The sequence below is a fragment of the Callorhinchus milii genome, unplaced genomic scaffold (genome assembly GCF_018977255.1).
Source record: "Callorhinchus milii isolate IMCB2004 unplaced genomic scaffold, IMCB_Cmil_1.0 Scaffold4, whole genome shotgun sequence".
NCBI classification, from domain to species: Eukaryota; Metazoa; Chordata; class Chondrichthyes; order Chimaeriformes; family Callorhinchidae; genus Callorhinchus; species Callorhinchus milii.
The window spans coordinates 37,460,126-37,474,363 of NW_024704745.1; positions in this window are offsets into that span (position 1 = coordinate 37,460,126).

Consider the following 14,238-nt stretch of genomic DNA (forward strand, 5'->3'; position numbering starts at 1 on the left):
TGTCCATTGTAAACTCACTCGGTAATTTAAATAATTTTGAGAATCAGCTGTTCCCATTCATGCACAATATTAATTTCAAATCTAAATCAGAGACCAAGAAATCCTTTCAACACTCATAATATTTCCAAGACAATAATTAAAGAAGAATAAAGAATTGCCAAACATATTAGAAATAAAGAAAAGCCCTGCAAAGCTGAACCCTTCAAATAATTTTCTATTCAAAAAATAGGAAAACAACATGCATCAATGTGGAAACAGGCTAACACCTTCAGAACAGCATACTAACAAGGCATTGAAATTGTTATAATATCTTTGAATGTTCCAAATGTTCCTGAAATGAATCCAGCTAGGCTAGGTTCATTTTGGGAACATTTATCATTAATGTAAAATAAAACCTGCATGATCTGCAAATGGCGGCTCACTAACCCCACTCCAACCCCACTGTAGATTGAGGTACAATTTGGTTTCAGTAGTGAAGACACCACAGGGAAATATAAGTCCAATAGAAAATCTTCCACTTGCCCTTACGTCTTAACAAGACAAGGTCCATAACTCAGCAGATAGCTTTTCTGTTTTTTTGCTTGTTCATCCAAATGAATTTCAAAGTCTTTATCTGCTACCAGCTAAGCTGAGCTAGTGCTTATCAGATTTGTGGATAGTAAAACTCAGTAAATCAAGGCAGCAATTTAACATCAAACAGTTTGCAGGATAAGAATACAAACAGTGTCTTCAATGATCAAAAGCCCCTGTCCATGGTTGAGGGCTCTAGTAATATATCTGGATGTATGGGAAGAAATATTACAACCTTCAAGCACAAACTCTGTTGCAGTATGTGAACACATTTTACTGAACCATCTTCTGTATTTGCCAGAAATGCTCAGAACTATCACTGTCCATATCATAAATTCTTCAGTTACTTTTAGAAGATAAGGATTTTACCACATCAGTGAATTACCAGAAAGGCTGGTTGGAATGTTAAATGGTGGCAGATATCCTCTCATGTATTTACTCTGTCCTTAACCAGGCTAACAGTGCTTTATTTGAGAATAAAATAAAACTATTTATAATGGAGTGCATAGATGGAGAAAAGATATATTCAGGACCAATATTAAAAGAAGTTAAAGGATATTCAAAACAGGTGAGCATAATAGAATGGACTCTAACTCTGAAGCACAATACAAAATTACATTTGTAAAATGCCTTTAGTGTCAGGAGTACATCCCAAGGCGCTGAACATTCAGGGATTTGGACCTGACTAGCGGGGGGTGTTGGGATAAGGGAGGGTGAAGGGCAGGGAGGTTAGGAGGCGGTCTGAAGATGCGGTCGAAGAGTAAGGTCTAGGCCCTAAAGTTCCAAAGGGTGGGAGCAGAAAGGCAGAGGGCCTGCCTGCCGATGGTGGAGCCGGCTGGGTTGGGGACATGGAGCAGACAAGAGCATGCTAAGCTGAGGGATCAAACAGATTGATATAATAATAATAATAATCCTTGCATTTGATATAGCGCTTTTCACGTCGGGTGGACGTCCCAACGCACTTCACAGAACACACTGTAAAGTGAATTGACTGTACATTTTTTTGTGTGGGCGAACCCGGCAGCCAATTGCGCACAGCAATGTCCCACAAACAGTCGTAGTTTGAAAATGACCAATTTATTATTGTTTTTGGTTTTGGAGGGATTATTATTAGGCGTGTGGAGTAAGGAAACTTGCCCAAGATTTCACCCTGCCTGGAATTGAACCCAGGTGTCTCGCTTGCAAAGCGAGTGCGCTAACCACTGAGCCACATGGGGTTATACAGGTCACAGAGGTAGGAAGGCGCAAGGCCAAAGGGAGGTGATGAAGGCAAGGAAAGGATACAAGGCCGACAAGCAGGGAGGTGGCGTAGTCGAGCCTAGATGTGATAAATGCATGGATGAGGGTTTTGGCGGCCTGAAAGGTGAGGCAGTGGTGGAGCCAGGTGATGTTGTGGACATGGGGTAAGGCAGAGCAGGTCATATGATGGATCTGGGGTAGAAAGGACACGTATCTTTTAACTGGAGGGATTCATAAAAGTTCAACTTCATCTGCCTTCGAATGACATCCTCTATGATTCTATATGTTTAGCATGACTATGTATGCGATTTCCATCCACCTAGCCTTATCTCTCCATGATAGTGGCCACTGTATAATATCACGCTTGAAGTTACCAACCTGAGCTGTGCTCTCAAACCATTTCATATGACTACTCGTGGAGTCCTGAAGCTCAGTGGTTAGAGCACTCGCCTTGCAAGCGAGAGACCTGAGTTCAATTCCAGGCAGGGCAAAACCTTGGGCAAGTTTCCTTACTCCACACGCCCAAATAATAATCCCTCCAAAACAAAAAACAATAATAAATTGGTCATTTTCAATCTACGACTGTTTGTGGGACTTGCTGCTCGGAATTGGCTGCCGCGTTCGCCCACAAATATACAGTCAATTCACTTTACAGTGTGATCTGTGAAGCGCTTTGGGACGTCCTCCCGACGTGAAAAGCGCTATATCAAATGCAAGGATTATTATTATTATTATTACTCACCAGTATCTATTTTTCCCCAAGGAAAGTGCATATAAAAGGCATATTGTGATCATTTCAGTGCTATACAGTCACAATGATAGAGATATGGATCTGGAATTCTTTTTTGATAAACTTGAAAACCTGCTGCAGAAAGAAGACACTTTGCACCTTCTCTCTCAGAGCACCTTGCAAGGTCATAGTTCTCCAGCTGGCACCGTCATTCCCATCAAAATGGAAAGGTTTATTGTAGTCATAAATAACCTGTTGATAGTGTTCAAAAAAAAGGCACTATCTTCTAAATAGCTCACCTACCCGTCTAATCAATATGTCTTCATCAAACAAAAAAGGGGAATGCAAACCAAACTCTGCATCCCAAGCAGAATGGACATTCTTGAAGTTGGACTCTCTCACTTCAGAAAATTATATAATTTATATATATTATATAAAATTATATAATCTGTAGAGAACCTTTTGTTTTGTTTTCATTCAAAAGCTGATAAGATCATTAAGTTTCTACCTATATTTTATTCTAACACGATCATTGTTGGAGAAACCACTATGGACCGATCTTATACTCTTGCCATATTTCTTTGTTTAGTACACACACAGGCTCTTTTGTACTTAATCATCCCACTTAAATTGCCTCACCTGCTTCCGCAATTCAGTTAAGTATGAAATGGAAAGCTCAGGAAACAATGTTTTTCTGCATTGATAGATTGTGTTTACACAAGCTACTTCATCCCACATTGGTGCATTTTTAAGTGAGGAAACTGAGGTTAATAGGAAAAGAACGAACTTGCATTTTTATAGCACCTTATCTGTTAAATTTCAAAAGCACTTTGAAGTAATTGATTTTAAAGGGTAGTAACCTCATTTTAAAGAACAGTTATTTTGTGCACAACCATGTTCCACAAACAACCATAAGGTGAATGACCAATTATTCTGGAGGATTGTTAAGTAAAATGAGAGGAGATCTATAGTTTAACATTGTGTTAGTGAGTCGTCATTTAATCTTCCATAAATAAAACTACAATTCAGATTATTGAGTGTCATTCTTATTACTATATGTGAGGGCATATAACAGTTAGTAAAGATTATTTTAAGATTAATCTATAAAATATACTGTGAATGACTAATACAGGAGAATCCAATGCCAAAGAAGAAACACTGATATTTATCAATCCTACAAAAAAGTCAGACTGCCTCAGTTGGTAGCACTATCGCCTCTGAATCAGAAAGTTGTGGGTTCAAGCCTCATGTGGGGACTTTGAACTCACACTGACTAGGCTGATATCCAATGTATCCTGCTGCATTGATGAGGGTGTCATCCTTTGGATGAAATGTTCATCCAAGGACTTACCTTTTATTTATATGGATGTTATAGGTCTTCTGGTACTATATGAAAAGAGTAAATTTTCCAATTAGTGTCCTGGACAACAATCCCCTGATAAAATGAATCATTCGCTTTATCACTGTTTGATATACTGCTATGCACATTTGTTTATAAAATACATAATTACTACACTTTAAATTATATTCTGTGAAACACTCTGAGATGGCCCCCCAACATGAAAGGCACTATATCAAATGCAAACATGGACTAACATGTGGCTGAAATAGTGAGAGACTTGTTGGCACCTAAAATCATGGAAACTAAAAGTGGCCTATTGACGCCAAGTAGCCAATGGAGATAAAACATCAGCAGAAATAAAAAGAAGCAATGGTCAAAACAATTCAAGTTAAAACAAATCTAAAGAAGGAGGAAAATATATTATGTTGAAAAATGTGGAATGTGCTATTTTAATTAACACTAGGGATAATTATCAAATCATGGGACATATTGCTCTTTGAAATTGCCTGTAGTCCTGTAGCTCAGTGGTTAGAGCACTCGCTTTGCAAGCGAGAGACCTGAGGACAATTCCAGGCAGGGTGAAACCTTGGGCAAGTTTCCTTACTCCACATGCCTAATAATAATCCCTCCAAAACCAAAAACAATAATAAATTGGTCATTTTCACTCTACGACTGTTTGTGGGACATTGCTGTGCGCAATTGGCTGCCGCGTTCGGCCCCACAAAAAAAATACAGTCAATTCACTTTACAGTGTGTTCTGTGAAGCGCTTTGGGACGTCCTCCCGACGTGAAAAGCGCTATATCAAATGCAAGAATTATTATTATTTAATCATCACTTCACACATCATGTTTTCCATGCCTTTGTTTTTTCCAGAATATTGACCTGCCATCCAATCTTTATCTGAAGACTTTACATTCAGTACAGGTCCGACACCAGAATCCACAGATCCCAAAATGACTGCAGAGTCAAAGTACAAAGGAACATGTCCCTACAACCCATGTGCTCAGTAAAAAGGATAATTTTTTACCAGCTATAAAGAAACTTTATGATGCCCAAAGCAGAGGTTAAGTGTAGGAGACCAATAGGAAGCAATCCTTCCCATTAAAATAAAGAATTCCAGTGGATGTCAGCACTCCCAATTTCCAAATTACAGTAACCTTGATTTACTGGACTCCTGTTATCAGGAATTCAGACTTAGCCAGACCAGGCCCGAAATTGAAAAACAATATTTCTCCGTATTCGCTATCTTCTGTTCATGGGTGTCAAACAATTATTATGCCATTTACTGGCATTTTTTTGGCACTCAAAAAAGCAGACGCTAATAAATAATAATCCTTGTATTTGATATAGCAGCTTATCACATCTTTGACACGTCTGAAACTGCTTCACAAAATATACTGTAAAGTGTATATTTTATGGGAGAAACCCAGCAGCTAATTGTGCACAGCAGTGTCCCACAAACAGTTGTGGATTGAGTGACCAAGTTTTTTGAAGGAATAATTAACCCCGGAAAAGCGATCTGCCAGTCGACTAACAACTGGGTTCCTACTTAATGCCAGATAAACAGAGGCATGTGGAGTAAGGAAACTTGCCTAAAGTTTCGCCCTGACGGGAATCAAACCCAAGACTCTCTCTCGCGAGGCGAGTGCTCTAACCACTGAGCTACAGGACAGGTAAATTCCAGTACCCACATTTTAATTACACTTAGCCAGAAATTCTGTCTCACCGAACTGGATCTCCCCCACCCATTTGTCCAGCCAACATTTTAAATTTTAATGTGCAATGTTATTCCTGGATAATGGCCTGGGCCAGTAGAAAAGTGTGGACATTTTTGCCAAAAAAAATTGCAGAGTGCTTTGCAAGCCTTGCAGGAAATTGTTGAGGGCTTTGCTAAATTTTGCAGGAAAATTGCAAGGGTTGATTGGTGCTATTGAGGTATATTTTACTGCTACATTTTTTCACTTAATCGATAAAAACTAAACATAAGGAAATAACACATATTAGATTGTTGCGAAAAAAATATGAATTGCTTTTTTACCAAAATCTGGGTGGCCAATATTTTTGTGAGGTGTGGTTCGGAGTGGATTGGGGCGGGTGGGAAGACATCAGCGACGCTACAGGAGCTTACCACATCCTGCCTCCTCAGGGCCGGCATCGCACGCAGACACAGTGACCCAGCAAGAGACACACACACAAGAGACCCAGAGAGACGCACACATGCACAGGCCTAGAGAGAGAGAAACACACTCACAGACACAGAGAGAGACACAAACACTCACAGACCCAAAGAGAGACACAAATACTCAGAGACACCGAGAAACACACACACACTCAGAGAACCAGAGAGACACTCACACTCACATAGAGAGAGAGACACACACAGACACACACACTCACAGAGATACACACAACTCTGTGACCATTACTACATCATCTGGGTCCCCCTTCAAAAGAGCCACTATCATCCCCACCTTGAAGAAACCTTCCCTCGACACATCACAGCTATCCAGCTATCGGCCCATCTCAAATCTCCCTTTCCTATCCAAGGTCCTTGAGAGAGCTGTTGCCTCCCAGCTTCGCTCTCTCCTCTCCTCTCACTCCCTCCATGAACCCCTCCAATCGGGTTTCCGTGCTGCCCTCAGCATGGAAGCTGCTGTGGTCAAAGTCACAAATGACATCCTGACCGTGTGTGACCAGGGCTCCGTCTGTCTCCACCGCCTTTGACACCGTGGACCACTGAATCCTCCTCCACCACCTCTCCTCCCACCTTCAAGAACCTTCAAGGTTCTGACCTTGACTGGTTCAGGTCCTACCTTTTACACCTCCTCCACTTCGTTGCGGCAAACGGCTTCTCCTCCAGCCCCCGCACCGTCTCATGCAGTGTTGCTCAGGGTCCTCAGTCTCCTCCTCTTCACCCTCTACATGCTCCCCCTTGGTGACGTCATCTGCAGACATGGGGTAAATTTCCACATGTATGTGGATGACACCCAACTCTACTTCTCTGCCTCCACCCTCAACTCCAGGACTACTGGCGCCCTGACCGACTGTCCGACATCAAGTCCTGGATGAGGGCCAACTTTCTCCAACTCAATGTCAGCAAGAGCGAGACCCTCCTGATTGGTTTGTGCCAGTACCTCCACACTTCAAGTGCTGGCAGCATCAGCACACCCAACCTCACTAAGCCAGTCAGGAACCTGGATGTCTTGTTTGACCCTGAACTGCCCTTTCTCCCCCACATCCGCGCCATGACCAGCACTGCCTACCACCACCTCCGCAACATTGACAGACTCTGCCACTGCCTCACCCCTCAGGCTGCCGAGACCCTCACCCACACATTCGTCACCTCAAGGCTCGATTACGGGAACTCCCTCCTCATCGGCCTTCCCAACTCTTCCCTTCACAAGCTGCAGATCATCCAAAACTTTGCAGCTCGTGTACTCTCACGCACCAGGCTCCGTGACCCTATTACTCCCACCCTCGCCCGACTCCACTGGCTCTCCATCCCCCAGAGGATTAAGTTCAAGATCCTTGTCCTCACCTTTAAGGCCATTCATGGCCTTGCCCCCTCCTACCTCTCTGACCTGCTGACTCCCTACCAACTTGACCACTCCCTCCATTCAGCGGGCTCCGGCCTGCTCCATGTCTCCCGCCCGACTCGCCCTACCATCGGTGGCCGGGCTTTCAGTCTCTCTGCCCCCATACTCTGGAACTACATCCCATGGTCCCTTCGCCTCACTTCCTCCCTTGCCTCCTTCAAGGCCGGTCTCAAGACCCTCCTCTTCGACCGTGCCTTAGGTTTCCCTCCCACCTCTCTGCCTTCCCTCACCCCTACACCACCCGTCCCCCATGCGCGGACCCCGACATCTGACTGTTCAGCACTTTGGGACGTCCTCCCGACGTGGAAGGCGCTCTATAAATGTAATTTTGTTGTTGTTGTCCCAGACACACATTTTCTCTCTCTGGTCTGCCTATTTTGTTGCCATCTTTTCACCCCCAAACTTTCTTTTTAACTCCTCTTTAACCCATCATCCCCTGTCCTGTACCCCATTTTCTTCTTTGTCTTCCTTGCCCTGCCTCCCCCTTCTTTGTTAGCCCTTAAAAACCTCTCTCGCCCAACATGTCCCAATTCTGACGAAGCGTTGTGAACCCAAAACGTTGACTCACTTTCCTTTCTCCAAAGATTACGGCTGAGCTGCTGAGTGTTCCTAGCGACTTCTGTTTTTGTTTCAGATTTCCAGCAGCTATTGTATTTTGCGTTTCGTCTATACTCGATGTAAGGAATACATGTATGAGGGTTTGAGCGGCCTGCTGTGTGAAACAGTGGCGGAGCCAGGTGATGTTGCGGAGGTGGGGGATTGCAGAGCGGTTCATGGCACGGATGTGGGTTAGAAAGGATAGTTGAGGATCAAACAAGAAGCCAAGGACTGGCTTAGCAAGGTGGAGTGTGCATCCATGGATGGTGATGCAGCCAGAGCCTGACACATACACTCACAGACACAAAGAGATTCATTCTCAGAGAAAGAGATACTCACACAGACACAAGGAGACATATACACACACATACACACAGACAGAGACAGAAAAACTCATAAACACACTGTAAACAAAGTTGTCAGACAATAAGTAGAGTACGGATATTTTATTGGATTGTTTATTACTAATGCTACTACAAGCCTTTTAACACTACAACAACAACAAAATTATATTTTTATAGCACCGTTCACATCGGGAGGATGTCCCAAGGTGCTGGACAGAGAAAGTTACGGAGTTACCCACTAATACACTCAACATATACACTATAGACTTCAAGATCTTCACCCTTGTCTTCAAATCCCTCCACTCCTCTGCACACCCCTACCTCTCTGACCTCTCTCCTCAAAACAGTGCCCATTGTCTTCTCCTTGTCCCCCGAGCACTCCGCTCCACCCTCGGTGGCCGTGCCTTCAGCCACTATGCCTCAATGCTCTGGAACTCCCTTCCTCACTCCCTTCACCTCGCTCCCTCTCTTCCTACTGTTACATTACAGAGGTTGTCGTCCAATAATAACGAAACATTAAACAAATGTAGAATGGAGAAAGTACTGAAAGTCAAGGGATAGGATAAATCTGTTTTTCTCTGTTTCTGAAAGAATAACAAGACAGCTTTGGAAAAGGGCAGGGGGTCACCTCTTATCAATAAATAACAACAAGCCCACAGAGGTAACAGTCCAAGGTACTGGGCGACATAGGATCTCGACTTAGCAATAAGTCGCTAGATTCTGACAGGGCCTGCCAAACAACAGAAGGCAACCCTCAAGAATAGCAACTAATGAGCAAGTTGTTTAAACTAGAGGACCTTGGTACCATCCCGGGATACTGATAAGAAATAACCAGTCACTTAAAAGGAATGTACTAATGATTCCACACAAAAAAATAACAAACACCAGATACAGCCCTAAACTGATCAATCTCCTATCTTAGACAGGAAAAAGGGAAGATCTCATGGAGACTCAGTCAGGCTGGCACCAAGCCAAATGGTTGATTAACTGGAGTATATGACTGCATCAGGAGGGGGTAGAGGGGCCTAGGAAGGACACTTGGAAAAAGGGTATAACTATGGCACTTCTAGGTGAGAATAGATAGAAGAACAGGAAGGCTCCAGAGAGAGAGAGAGACCAGTGTGGAGAGGTCCCTTTAAGAATCACAAGGAAGGTGTTCCGTGACGTTGTGTGACTGTCTTCAAAGACTGGTAGTATAATTTGTTAGACATTTGTAGTAACTTGTTAATGCATGTTGTGTTCACTCTGTTCATAATAAATCTTGCTACACCATGTTTGGATTGTCGAATCATATTTCGAACTACGGGATCGGAAATCCCAACACTACTTTCAGGTCTCTGCTGAAGACCTTTCTTTCCAATCACAGCTTTGGTCACCTTCCTCCCCCTCCCCCTGGCTCGGCCCCAGGATCCGTTACTGTGAAGCGCTCTTGAGATGCCGTCCGGCGTGGAGGGCGCTATATAAATCCCAAGTTTTTGTTGTTGTTATTAATTTTGAATTCACACTCCCAAATCCAGCACCTTGACCCGGTGCAACAACACAATATCAACAGTCTCACCTCCCGGGCACGGCGGAGCGACAACATAGTTTGGAACCGAGCGCAACTGGATCCCAACTCTGTCCTTTACCCGACACCGTTATGACCCTCAATCCCTGAAATTACGTTTCAGATGGAGCTGACCTCTATCATATCTTGCAGCCTTTATAAACCTGAATATTCCCAGTTAAAGAGAGCAGCCTTGTCTTTATTGAAATATACAGCATGCACCAGTACCTTCCACTATACTGATTAGCCTATTTACCAAGTCTTAGAACCAGGCGCCCATTATACAGCAAACCTAATCCTTTGCTGCATGAATCAGAAACACGTAGAACATACTCGTAGTCTAGACAAAAGTGGCAGGCTGAAGATTCTCGATTTCTCGATCATACCAAATTTTGGGTTGAACCACTCTTTTTCCCCTATCTTTATACCCCTTTACTATCTTTGGACATTGACCAGATATTCCCCTCTTGATCCTGCTATCTGGTGTGAAACCTTTTTTTGCTCAGTATTCCTATTCTAGTTAACCTACTTATTCTAAACAATATTCTTTTGTTTATCATTCTTTTCTTTATCTCAAACATCCCATTCATTCTTAAAGCATCTGATGTAAACATCTCCTCCATTCAGCCATAATCTCACTTCTCTCTCATGACCCATTGAACTCTGTGGAGAAAGAAATGTCTTAGTTATATAGTTAACTGAGAGTGTCTTTAGTTTATTGTCCTCCCCACTCCAATGTGCCGGCATGTCATTCTTCCTGTTCTGCTGACCTAGCCAATCTCTGCAGTCTTGATCACAAACTGATTTTAACTGCATTAACACCTAGGTTTACGTGATGTAGGTTTGTATGCCTGTTCAATACTTTCAGACCAGTAGACTCAAATCTAAACCAACTCGCCATCATTCATAAATGATGCAGGATTGTGTGAATAATACAACATTTTAAGAAACTGTACACTGCAAATAACCATATTTAAAGAAAACAAAAAACACGACTTTTTACATATAAAAGTATAGAAGAGACATAGACAGACTCACATAAACACACACAGACAATGACAACAGTGGGGCCTCTGAGTGAATCCCATTTGCCACTTGTGCTGCACTGTGCATGTGTGTTCGGAGCCGCTCCGCCCACAGTGACGTCAGGTAAACATCATGGAAATAAAATATGTGCACCTTCCCGTCAATTGCAGACAGAATATCATAAACTGAGTTGAAGAATCTTACATGTGTGCATTTTATATAGAAACACATACACTGGAAAGTGGCCCATGGAAATAAAACATGTGGAAGTCCTGTAAATAAATAAGTCCTGGTGCGGCTGCGCTTTTGTATTGGCCGAGGCAAAGGCTACATAACATGTGAATGATGTTAGTTAATACTTTGATAACTTACTAGCTTCTTTTCAAGGGAATAACAGGAGAGACATTGTCCCATCAAAATGTTTCCCCGTTGCTGCATAAAAGCAAGAATGAGTGTTTATTTTCCGGATGTAAACTCACCTTCAGCACTGAACTCATACGGCTTGTTGTTTATATCAGAGATAATAATTGGATTGTTCCTTTCAAAATTCATCAAATTTTTGTTTGATTTCCAAATTGGCAGAGGATGCCAAAAAGTGTCTCACTTTATGTCTTTGACAGAAGCCTTCAGGAACCAAGACTTTCTAGATCAGAACCAGCCTTTTAGCCACGTGAATGTGTCATTCAGTGAAAGCAAAGTGATATGTATTCTCAGGAGCTGGATATGTCAAACTATTACTAAAGAACAAGCTCAGTTTCCATGTAGATCATACCATTTGATCAGGACATCTACTCATCTGCAACCAAACTCCCAGCACCGTTTGTCTTACTTGTTTATCCGCATTCCTCTTAATAACTGTGGAGTCCTGTAGCTCAGTGGTTGAGCACTCGCTTTGCAAGCGAGAGACCTGAGTTCAATTCCAGGCAGAGGGCGAAACCTTGGGCAAGTTTCCTTACTCCACACGCCTAATAATAATCCCTCCAAAACCAAAAACAATAATAAATTGGTCATTTTCAACCCATGACTGTTTGTGGGACATTGCTGTGCGCAATTGGCTGCCGCGTTCGCCCACAAATATACAGTCAATTCACTTTACAGTGTGTTCTGTGAAGCGCTTTGGGACGTCCTCCTGACGTGAAAAGCGCTATATCAAATGCAAGGATTATTATTATTATTATTATTATTACTTTCAGTATTTCATTTTTCTAGTTTTTCTCCTCACTGGTAATCAGCAGTTTAAACAAGAAACAAATCACAAAGGCCATCTCAAAGTGCTTCACAAGGTTTACTACAAAATGTAGTGACCGTGTATTTTGTAGGTGAACAAATTGTAGTCTGAGAAACTCCCACTGACAATGCATTTTACTAATTTCGACATTCTTACAAATCTCGGTGGCCAAATTGTTTTTCATGTTATTTTATGATGCTGGACTCTATATTTGCATCATTTTATTTCAGCCAATTTTGAAATCAGACACATTGTACGCTTTTTAAAAAGTACTACCCAATTATCAGTAGATGTTTGAAAGCTATTTGGGGAGGACAAATTTACAGGGGAGAGAGCGGGGGAGTTGGATTAATTTCGACAGCTCTTGAGCTGGCATGGATACGATGGCCGAATGGCCTCCTTCTGTCGTGTATAATTCTACGAATCTTTGATAAGAATGTTTAACAATATGGTGAGGATGAGGTTTTTGACTGTATTTCTACAAGTATTTGGTACATCGTGTAAAATCCTTTGTTTAAATGATTCAGTCAAGTATGTTCTTATGACTTGCGGTCCTCAAGCAAAGCAGCCGGTTCTTATCCAGGGCCTTAAAAACTCTGCTATGTAATGGAGTTTAAAGACTTCATTGATAATTTGAACAGTATGTGATTGAATTACTCTTTTTCTGTGCTTTCATTAAAAGGTTGAATTTTTTGGCTTTAGATGGTGTAATATCAGGGGAGGTAATGTTGAAGAGGGTCACATTGTTCCAAATTGCAGTCAAAGCTGGTCTATAATTATTGACCGGTTTTTCAACAGTGGTACAAGGCTTACCTGGTGTCTCTAACAGCCACCATTGGCATTGGCGATTACGCAGTGCGTTACTTGAGTGCTGCTTCTCAGAAGGCTGTAATTTTCAACAATTATCGCTGAATAACATGATCACATTAATGGGGTCAGCAATGAAAGTTATGACTGGAATTGGCTATCCAAAACTTTACCTCAATAATACAAAGGTGCATGGATATCAGAAGAGTTCTAGGAAAATGAAAAGTCCTCAAGTTTAAAAAAGATTATAAATATACAAAGAAAAGCAAAGAAAAAGAATAATTTGAACATTGATGAAAGTTTTGCCTCAATTGAACCGTAAATGGAAGGCTGTCAGTCAAATAGAGATGACAACATTGTGGAAGAAAATAATTTTGATGTCTGTGCTCTCCTGTAGCTCCGCAGTTAGAGCGCTCGACTTGCTGGGTTCAATTCCCGGCAGAACAAATTCTTGGCAAGTTTCCTTACTCCGCACACCTGATAATAAACTCTCAAGAAAAAAAAGAATTTGGTCATTAGATCCACGTCTGTTTGTGGGACTGTGCTCTGCACAATTGGCTGATGCGTTTCGCCCACAAATATACAGTCAATTCACTTTGCAGATTATTCTGTGATGCGCTTTGAGAAAAGTGCAATATCAAATGCAAGGATTATTATATAAAGCCTGTGGCAGAATAAAAAGAAAAATGAGAAGATGGATAAATGTAAGTAAATGTTGCAGCACTGTCAATGTCTTCATCTGCACACAGCTCTGCGGTTATCCCTGGATAGATACATGACAACATAATGCTTCAAATCCAAGACCACAAATTTTAGGCAACCTAATTCACTCATATAACGTCCTTTCATCACACAAATTTAGCCCAGACCATTTCCATGTATTTACCAAATGGGGTCATATAATCCACATTTGTTAAGAGACTGTTAAGATTTGCGCTTGCTATGGAATTTCCTGCTGGCAGAATAAGGGTTAACAAAAGAAGCTGACAAGTCAAGACTAAAGTTAGTATGTGCTGAAAACAAGCTAGACTAAACTTTGCAACAATATTATCCGTAACTGGCAGTTGTGACCACAGAAGGTTGTGTGTCATCACTGAAACTCAGGATTTTGAGAAGCGATTGAGACAGGATGTCTGAAATAAGTATGATAGCCTGATAAGTAGGAGACCCCAGGCACGTAAACATCATGGGATGTGTTGTGCAAGTGAGGAA